The 9,649-nt window shown below is 43.6% G+C and overlaps 1 pseudogene; it reads left to right on the top strand.

The window, feature by feature from the left end:
- Window positions 1-1,211: 1,211 nt before the first annotated feature.
- The window catches only part of LOC108528600 (protein SET pseudogene), a 48,623-nt pseudogene continuing 40,185 nt past the window's right edge, over window positions 1,212-9,649 (top strand).

Below are 9,649 nucleotides of genomic sequence, written 5' to 3'. Positions count from 1 at the left end.
ATCTGCCCGCCTCGGCCTCCCAAAGTGCTGGGATTACAGGCGTGAGCCACTGTGCCCGGCCCTGTAGTTTATATTTAATTTATTTATTTTTAAGAGACAGAGTCTTGCTTTGTCACCCAGGCTGGAGTGTAGTGGCAGGATCAGGTCTCACTGCAGCCTGGAACTCCTGGGCCCAAATGATCTTCCCACTTCCAGCTCCTAAGTAGCTGGAATGACAGTATTGCAACACCATGCCTGGCTAACTTTTACTTTTAAAGAGATGGGGTCTCACTATGTTGCCCAGGATGGTCTCAAACTCCTGGGGTCAAACAATTCTCCCCCCTTAGCCTCCCAAGGTACTGAGATTATAGGTGTCAGCCACCGTGCCTGGCAGCCCCAAGTTTTGACTCTTATCCCAAGATTTAGTTTTTGGTCCAAGTGAAAGAGGGCACTTCTTTATTGTTTCTACAGACATTGAAAAGACAGTAGAACATTATGAACAACTTTTTATGAATATAAATTTAACAACATAAATGAAATGAATAAATTCCTGGAAAGACACAAATGACCACACTGACTCAAGAAAAAATAAAATACCTGAATAGTCCTATATCAATTAAATAAACTGGATTTGAAATTTAAAATCTTAGGCCCTGGTGAGTTAATTGTTAACAAAATATTAGCAAATTGAACTCAGCAATATGTAAAAAGGATAATACAGCCTTCTAAACTGAGTTTGTTCTAGGAATGCAAGATGGGTTTAACATTTGAAAAGCAATTAACGTAATTCACCATGTTAGTAGAATAAAGGAGAAAAACCATATGATTATCTTAGATGCATAAAAAACATTTAACCAAATTCAAAACCAAAATTTGTAACAATAACAATGAAAACACCCCAAACCCAAACCTTCACCAAGACTTTTTTTGCCCACGATTCACCTTGTAACCTTACTTCCGCACTTTGTGCTGTGCACCAGGGATCTCTCTCCATGGCCAACCCTAGAGGAGTCAACACTCAACCTTAAACAAATATTTGGGGCCTGTTAGGAGCTGTCGTGAATAGGCAGATGAAGTCCTTACCTTATAGAGTTTATCTTCTTGGAAACAGGCTTGATTTTATTAAGGGTTCTGGAAGGACTCCTTTCACTTTCATTCTATCCATGCCACTTTAAAAAAATCTGTAGGTGGTTTTCTGAGCTTCATCCTGTTGAGCAATGAGATTTGTGATCTGGTTGTTGGACTTTTCTAGCAGCATGGCCCTGAAATGCCAGTCTCCACTACTGCCTCAAAAGAAGAAACCAAGACTGCCTCATGCTCTGAGACCAGGGAAGACATCTACCTCTCTGGGCTTGCAGAAGAAGACAGAAAACAACCAGCAGGAAGCAATTGAATGTATTGATGAAGTACAAAATGAAATAGACTTAATGAACAAGCCAGTGAGGAGATTTTGAAACTAGAAAAGAAATATAGCAAACTCCGCCAACTATTTTTCCCAAAGAGATCAGAGTTGATTGCCAAAATCCCAAATTTTGGGGTAACTATTTGTCAACCATCCACAAGTGTTTGCACTGCTGGGGGAGGAGGATAAAGAGGCACTGCATTATTTGACCAGAGTTGAATTGACAGAATTTGAATATATTTATTAGGTTACAGATTAGATTTTTATTTTGATGAAAATTCTTACTATGAAAATAAAGTTATCTCCAAAAAATTTCACCTGAATGAGAGTGGTGATCCATCTTCAAAGTCCACTGCAATCAACTGAAAATCTGCAGGGAATTTGACAAAGCATTCAAGTCAGACACAGAATAAAGCCAGAGTGAGGAATCGGAGAGGTTTTTTTACCTGGTTCACTGATCATTCTGATGCAGGTGCTGGGGAGTTAGGAGAGGTCATCAAAGATGATATTTGGCCAAACCACTACAGTTCTACTTGGTTCCTGATATAGATGATAAAGAAAAAGAAGATGATGATGATGATGAAGGGTTGGAAGATACTGACAAAGGAGAGGAGGATGAAGGGGGAGATGATTAATAGAACTCTGATGGATTCCAAACTCCCTTTTCAAAAATGTTCCCCATTTTGTGCTGGGCGCGGTGGCTCACGCCTGTAATCCCAGCACTTTGGGAGGCCGAGGCGGTGGATCACAAGGTCAGGAGATCGAGACCATCCTGGCTAACATGGTGAAACCCCGTCTCCACTAAAAATACAAAAAATTAGCCGGGCGTGGTGGTGGCCGCCTGTAGTCCCAGCTACTCAGGAGACTGAGGCAGGAGAATGGTGTGAACCCGGGAGGTGGAGCTTGCAGTGAGCCGAGATCGCGCCACTGCTCTCCAGCCTGGGCAACAGAGCTAGACTCCGTCTCAAAAAAAAAAAAACTTCGGGATGGTCCGAGTGCAGTGGTGTTTACAACTAATTTATCACAACCAGTCACAGATTTCTTTGTTCCTTCTCCACTCCCTACTGTTTCACTTGACAAGCCAAAAAGAAAAAAAGAAAAAAGGAAAAAAAAACAAACAAAAAAACACATGGAATTCTAGGCAAATCAGTTCCACACATAGCAATTGACTGCTATGCCTGTTAATTCTGCTGAGCTGCCTTTTCCCTCCATTGCCAGCCTTAAAGAATCAGTTTTCTATTTAATTAAGGTTGTTAAGAAGAAAGGGGCCGGGCCGGGCGCTGTGTAATCCCAGCACTTTGGGAGGCCAAGGTGGGCGGATCACAAGGTCAGGAGATCGAGACCATCCTGGCTAACACGACGAAACCCCGTCTCTACTAAAAATACAAAAAATTAGCCAGGCGTTGTGGCGGGTACCTGTAATCCCAGGTACTCGGGGACTGAGGCAGAAGAATTGCTTGAACCCGGGAGGCAAAGGTTGCAGTGAGCCAAGATCGTGCCACTGCACTCCAGCCTGGGCGACAGAACTAGACTCTGTCTCCAATCTAAAAAAGAAGAAAAGGAGAAAGAGAAGGAGAAGGAGAAGGAGAAGGAGAAGGAGAAGGAGAAAGGGGCCAGGCGCAGTGGCTCATGCCTGTAATCCCAGCACTTTGGGAGGCCGAGGCGGGTGGATCATTTGAGGTCAGGAGATCAAGACCAGCCTGACTAACATGATGAAATCTGGTCTCCACTAAAAATACAAAAATTAGCTAGGCGTGGTGGCATGTACCTGTAATCCCAGCTACTTGGGAGGCTGAGGCACAAGAATTGCTTAAGCCCAGGAGGCAGAGGTTGCAGTGAGCCAAGATCACGCCACTGTACTCCAACCTGGGCGACAGAGTGAGACTCTATCTGAAAAAAACAAAACAAAATAAAACAAAAAAGAAGAAAGGGGCCAGGCACAATGGCACACACTGTAACCCCAGCACTTCGGGAGGCTGAGGTGGGCGGATTGCTTGAGCCAAGGAATTCGAGACCAGCCTGGGCAGTATGGCAAAACCCCTTCTTTACCAAAAAAAAAAAAAAAAAAAAAAAGCCAGGTGTGGTGGCGTGCATCTGTGGTCCCAGCTACATGGGAGGCTGAGGCACGAGGATTGCTTGAACCTGGAGGTCAAGGCTGCAGTAAGCCATGTTCGTACCACTGTACTCCAGCCTGGGTGACATAGTGAAACCCTATCTCAGAAAAAAAGAATAAGAAGAATGAGAGAGGTAGATTCCAGAAATGATAAATAGCAAGCTCAATGTTGATCTTAGGTGAAATTCTAGAATGGGATTTGTGGGCAATACAAAAAAGAATTGGTGGTTCTGAGAGCTCTCACATATTCACTAAGAGCAATTCTGCTGAACTTGATTTCCTTCTTGTCAAAGTATATGTCTTCCTTGGACAGTTGGATTGTTTACCGAGGGCCAATTTCGTACCAAGCATTGTGCTAAGAGTGTAGATAGATACAATAGGGGTGAACCAAAAGGACATGCCCCCTGCCCTTACCATGTAGTGAGGAACAGTCGTTAAACCAAAAGGCGCATGAATAAATATATCACTATAAACTGTGAGAAGTGATATGAAGGATGGCAGGATGGTGGGAGAATTTCACAGGAAGACCTGATTTAGATTTGGCAGCAGGGAGGAGCTTGGTCTAAGGAAAACCTTTAAGAGGAACTCATATTTAAAGATAAGTAAGAGGCCCGGCATGGTGGCTCAAGCCTGTAATCCCAGTACTTTGAGAGGCTGAGGCAGGTGGATCATGAGGTCAGGAGTTCAAGACTGGCCTGGTCAATATGGTGAAACTCGATCTCTACTAAAAATCCAAAAAAAAAAAAAAAAAAGCTGGGTGTGGTGATGCATTCCTGTAGTCCCAACTACTCAGGAGGCTGAGGCAAAAGAATGTCTTGAACTCGGGAGTTGGAGGGTGCAGTGAACCAAGATCGCACCACTGCACTCCAGCCTGGGCGACAGAGCGAGACTCCATCTCAATAAATAAATAAATAATAAAATAAAATAAAGATAAGTAAGAGTTAGCCAGGGTAATAGAGCAGAAAGAGTATTCTCTTTTTTCTTTTTTTTTTTTTGAGACAGAGTCTTGCTCTGTCGCCCAGTCTGGAGTACAGTGGCACGATTTTGGCTCACTGCAAACTCCACCTCCAGGGTTCAAGTGATTCTCCTACCTCAGTCTCCCAAGTTGCTGGGATTATAGGCACAAGTCACCACGCCTGGCTAATTTTTGTATTTTTAGTAAAAACAGGGTTTCACCATATTGGCCAGGCTGGTCTCAAACTCCTGACATTGTGATCCACCCGCCTAGGCCACCCAAAGTGCTGGGATTACAGGCATAAGCCACTGCACGCGACCATGAGTTTTTTTTGTTGTTGTTTTGGGTTTTTTTTGCAATGTTGTCTCGCTCTGCCGCCCAGGCTGGAGTGCAGTGGCTTGATCTCGGCTCACTGCAACCTCTACCTCCCAGCTTCAAGCGATTCTCCTGCCTCAGCCTTCTGAGTAGCTGGGATTACAGGCCTGGTCCACCATGCCCAGCTAATTTTTGTATTTTTAGTAGAGACAGGGTTTCACCATGTTGGCCAGGCTGGTCTCAAGCTCCTAGCCTCATGTGATCCACCTATCTCGGCCTCCCAAAGTGCTGGCCTGAAAGGTATTCTGAGCAGAGTAAACAGCATGGGCAAAGACCTTGAGTCAGTAAAGTAATGAGTTTGAGGAACTGAGAGCAGGCTGATGTCACTGGAAAGTAGTAGGAGAGTGAGAGTTGGAGCTGGAGGGTGAACAGGTCAAAATTATGCAAGCTTTAAAGGGCACAAAAAGGTTGGCTTTCATCCTGAGGGTGCTAGAAAGTCATCAAAGTAGTTTGTGCAGGAATGTAGCCCAAATTATCCAGTTTTGGTTTGGAAAAATTTAAACATAGGCCAGGCACGGTGGCTCATGCCTGTAATCCCAGCACTTCAGGAGGCCAAGGTGGGCAAATCACTTGAGGTCAGGAGTTCAAAACCAGCTAGCCAACATGGTGAAATCCTGTCTCTACTAAAAACACAAAAATTAGCCGATGTGTCAGCGGCACCTGTAATCCCAGCTACTCAGGAGGCTGAGGCACGAGAATCACTTGAAGCAGGGAGGCAGAGGTTGCAGTGAGGCGAAATCGTGCCACTGCCCTCCAGCCTGGGCAACAGAGTGAGACTCCGACTCAAAAAAATAAACTTTTAAGCATATATGAGAATAGATACAATTATATTATAGCACCCAAAATTCCCATCAATAGCTTCAAAATTATCATTTTATGGCCAATTTTTAGGATTTGGGAATAAAATAGAAATTCCCAGGAATTCTCAGAAATTCTTGATATTAAAAACTATTCTGTATTTTCATAACACTTGATTTAATGTTTTAAATGTTAGTATGCAAGATCTTCAAAGAAAAAGACTTTTTTTAATTTTAAAATTTTTTTGAGACATGGTCTCTCTCTCTGTCACCCAGGCTGGAGTGCAGTGGTGCGATCTCAGCTCACTGCAACCTCTGCCTCCTGGGTTCAAGCGGTTCTCCCGCCTCAACCTCCCTCCCAAAGTGCTGGGATTACAGGCATAAGTCACTATGCCCAGCCAAAATAGTTAACATTCTTAAAATAAAAAACATAAACATGCAGGCCGGGCGCGGTGGCTTACGCCTGTAATCCCAGCACTTTGGGAGGCTAAGGCGGATGGATCACCGGAGGTCGGGAGTTCAAGACCAGCCTGACCAACATGGACAAACCCCATCTCTACTAAAAATACAAAATTAGCCAGGGGTGGTGGTGCATGCCTGTATTCCCAGCTACTTGGGAAGATGAGGCAGGAGAATCGCTTGAACCCGGGAGGCGGAGTTTGTGGTAAGCCTAGATCGTGCCATTGCATCAGCCTAGCAACAAGACTGAAACTCCATCTCAAAAAAAAAAAGAAAGAAAGAAAAGAAAAAGAAAAACATAAACATGCAAAGCATTAGTTGCCTTGTCTAATAGTCTTGATATTTGATTCCTGACAGATAGTCCAGATGTAAGAGAAATCCCTTTCATTTGAATTGATGTCAGTTGAATTGCTAAAAATACATCCAGAAGCGTCTTTAAATTAGGGATTAGAGTACATGATGCTTCATACAAGCTCATTTACTTTTATAATGCTTGCCCTGATTTTGGTTTTACTGTTGAAGTTGATAATATTTTTGCAAATTCAGATTATAGATTAGTTCCGATTTCACTGGTATTTTATAACAGCATTATCTCTTCTTTTGCATTTCTTCTGCTAAAGTATTTACAGATGACTGTAACCCAGAGCGAATATTCAAACACGAAAAACTGCCAATGAACATTATTGAATAGCATTCAAATAATCAACATTGAGCTTTCCTAACGCGATACAGAATCCCAGATTGAAATTCCCAGTTTTAGTATTTACCAAAATTTGTTACTTCTTGGATCACCACTCATTGGATTTATATAAAGCAAACTGTGCATATAAACTCATTACTATTTATTTTACTTGCAGAAATGCTTGTGCTTAGCAGCAGACAGGGCCATGAGCACATATTTGTGACATGGCAGTGAAGACGAATTGACAGGGATGGGTTCATGCCGTGTTTTGGAGTGAGCAACACCATCAGGATATCACAACTCTTTTTTTAAAAAAAGTTTTAATTGTTTAAATAAATTTTTCATCTTAATTTTTGTGGGTACTTAGTGGGTGTATATATTTATGGGATACATGAGATGTTTTGATACAGGCAGGCAATGATTATACAACCCATTTTAATAGTCTCAATGCGCTCCATCATCATTTTGTTGACACAGTACCAGTTTGAGTTAACAGGATGGGTATTAGAAACCAATAGGGAGCCGGACGCAGTGGCTCACGCCTGTAATCCCAGCATTTTGGGAGGCCAAGGCGGGTGGATCGCCTGAGGTCGGGAGTTCAAGACCAGCCTGACCAACATGGAGAAACCCCGTCTCTACTAAAAATACAAAATTAGCCAGGGTGGTAGCTCATGCCTGTAATCCCAGCTACTCAGGAGGCGGAGGCAGGAAAATCGCTTGAACCCGGGAGGCGGAGGTTGCGGTCAGCTGAGATCGCACCATTGCACTCCAGCCTGGGCAAAAAGAGCGAAACTCCGTGTTGAAAAGAAAAAGAAAAAGAAACTAAGATGGAAATAAGGCCGGGCGTGGTGGCTCATGGTTGTAATCTCAGCACTTTCAGAGGCCAAGGAGGGTAGATCACTTGAGGCCAGGAATTCGAGACCAGCCTGGCTAACATGGTGAAACCGCATCTCTACCAAAAATACAAAAGTTAGCCAGGTTTGGTGGGATGCGCCTGTAATCCTAACTACTCGGGAGGCTGAGGCAGGAGAATCGCTTCAAACCGGGAGGTGGAGGTTACAGAGACCTGAGATCACGCCACTGCATCCCAGCCTGGGTGACAGAGACTCTGTCTGGGGGAAAAAAAAAAAAAAAAAAAAAAAGGAAGAAAGAAAGAAAGAAAAGAAACTAAGAGGGAAATGAGTTTGGATAGTTGGGGTGGGTGAGGACTCTCAGAAAGGAGGGAGGGCTTGCCAGCAAAAGGGGCATGTTTTCGTGCGTAAGAAATGACTGGGGAAAGCGAAAGCGGTCGGGGCACCCGTGATGAGACTGGCTGGCTCTAGAAACATTAGCAGGATTTCATCCACACTTGCTTGGGTAACTTTCTGTTGTCACTGGGAAGCCAGTGGGACTTTCTCGTCCCAGATGAACCAGGGCCCATACACTTATCACTTTCACTTGTTCCTAGAGGCTGTGTAGTGTCTTGGCTGCCTGAGGGTGCAGGGACTATGCTCATACAGTGGGACGGTAACTCGGCATACACAAATTAGGTGCTTACAGGTCTCACACTTGTCACTTGGCTCCATTCAGTTTCATACTTGGTTCTTTCTCTTCCATGATCTCTATTTTGTTCCTTGAATAGACCAGGACTCTGTAAGCTGAGACTTCTGGTAAATTCCTTTCCTTGCCAGTTTACTCTGACTTTGTACCCACAGTTCAAGGCTAAATCCCTTTTTGTCTGGGCTACTGGTTGCCAAATCCCTTTTTGTCTGGGGTAGTCATTTCATGTAGAGACTGCTTCTGTACCCACATGCTTATTCAAATGCGGTAGTGAAATAAAATCAATGCACAGCCATACAATTACTACATAGCCTGTGTAAAGAATGATGCAGATCTATTTATACACAAATATGGTAAGCTCCATATTATTAGATTTTTAAAAAGTAAGTTTCCAGATGACATTTATAGTAGTACACGTGTATGTGTGTGCGTGTGTGTGTTTATAATTGCATAGAAATTGTTCTGGAAGGATACTTGCTAAACTCAACTCTGACAAGTGTGTAAATGACAGGAATGAAATTACTTTATTTTTTAGTTTGTTTTTAAATTATTGTAATTTGCAAGCATCACTTCTATAATGTGAAACAAAAATTTAAAACCCCAAACCATTGCTCTTCTTAGAGTCACTTGAATTGGTAGCCCTGAAGAAAATTCCTAAATTAGACTTTCTTCTGTTCTTGACTGAACGAGGATGAATGGATCACCCAATCCTGTGCCAGGTACAGGAATAAATGCTGGACAGTTACAGATGAAAGAGAGCAGGCCGGGCGCGGTGGCTCAAGCCTGTAATCCCAGCACTTTGGGAGGCCGAGACGGGCAGATCACGAGGTCGGGAGATGGAGACCATCCTGGCTAACACGGTGAAACCCCGTCTCTACTAAAGAATACAAAAAACTAGCCGGGCGAGGTGGTGGGCGCCTGTAGTCCCAGCTACTCGGGAGGCTGAGGCAGGAGAATGGCGTAAACCCCGGAGGCGGAGCTTGCAGTGAGCTGAGATCTGGCCACTGCACTCCAGCCTGGGCGACAGAGCGAGACTCCGTCTCAAAAAAAAAAAAAAAAAAAACAGATGAAAGAGAGCATGTTGCCCTTTAAGGACTTCAAAGTTTACAGAGAGAAGAGACCAGAAAACAAGAAAATAAAGTACAGTATGATATATGCCTCAGAGCTATACCTTGGAAAGAAAAAGGATGGACAGCACAGACTTTAAAGCAGTAACAGGAGTGGGGAGGAAAGCCTTCCAGCGAAGGTAAGAATCAAGAGAAGTCTTTTATTTTCCCTGTTTCTTTATTATTAAAAAATGTCGGCCGGGCGCGGTGGCTCAAGCCTGTAATCCCAGCACTTTGGGAGG

The sequence above is a fragment of the Rhinopithecus bieti genome, unplaced genomic scaffold (genome assembly GCF_001698545.2).
Source record: "Rhinopithecus bieti isolate Rb0 unplaced genomic scaffold, ASM169854v2 scaffold_5002, whole genome shotgun sequence".
NCBI classification, from domain to species: domain Eukaryota; kingdom Metazoa; phylum Chordata; class Mammalia; order Primates; family Cercopithecidae; genus Rhinopithecus; species Rhinopithecus bieti.
This window is presented reverse-complemented; position numbering and strand designations above follow the sequence as displayed.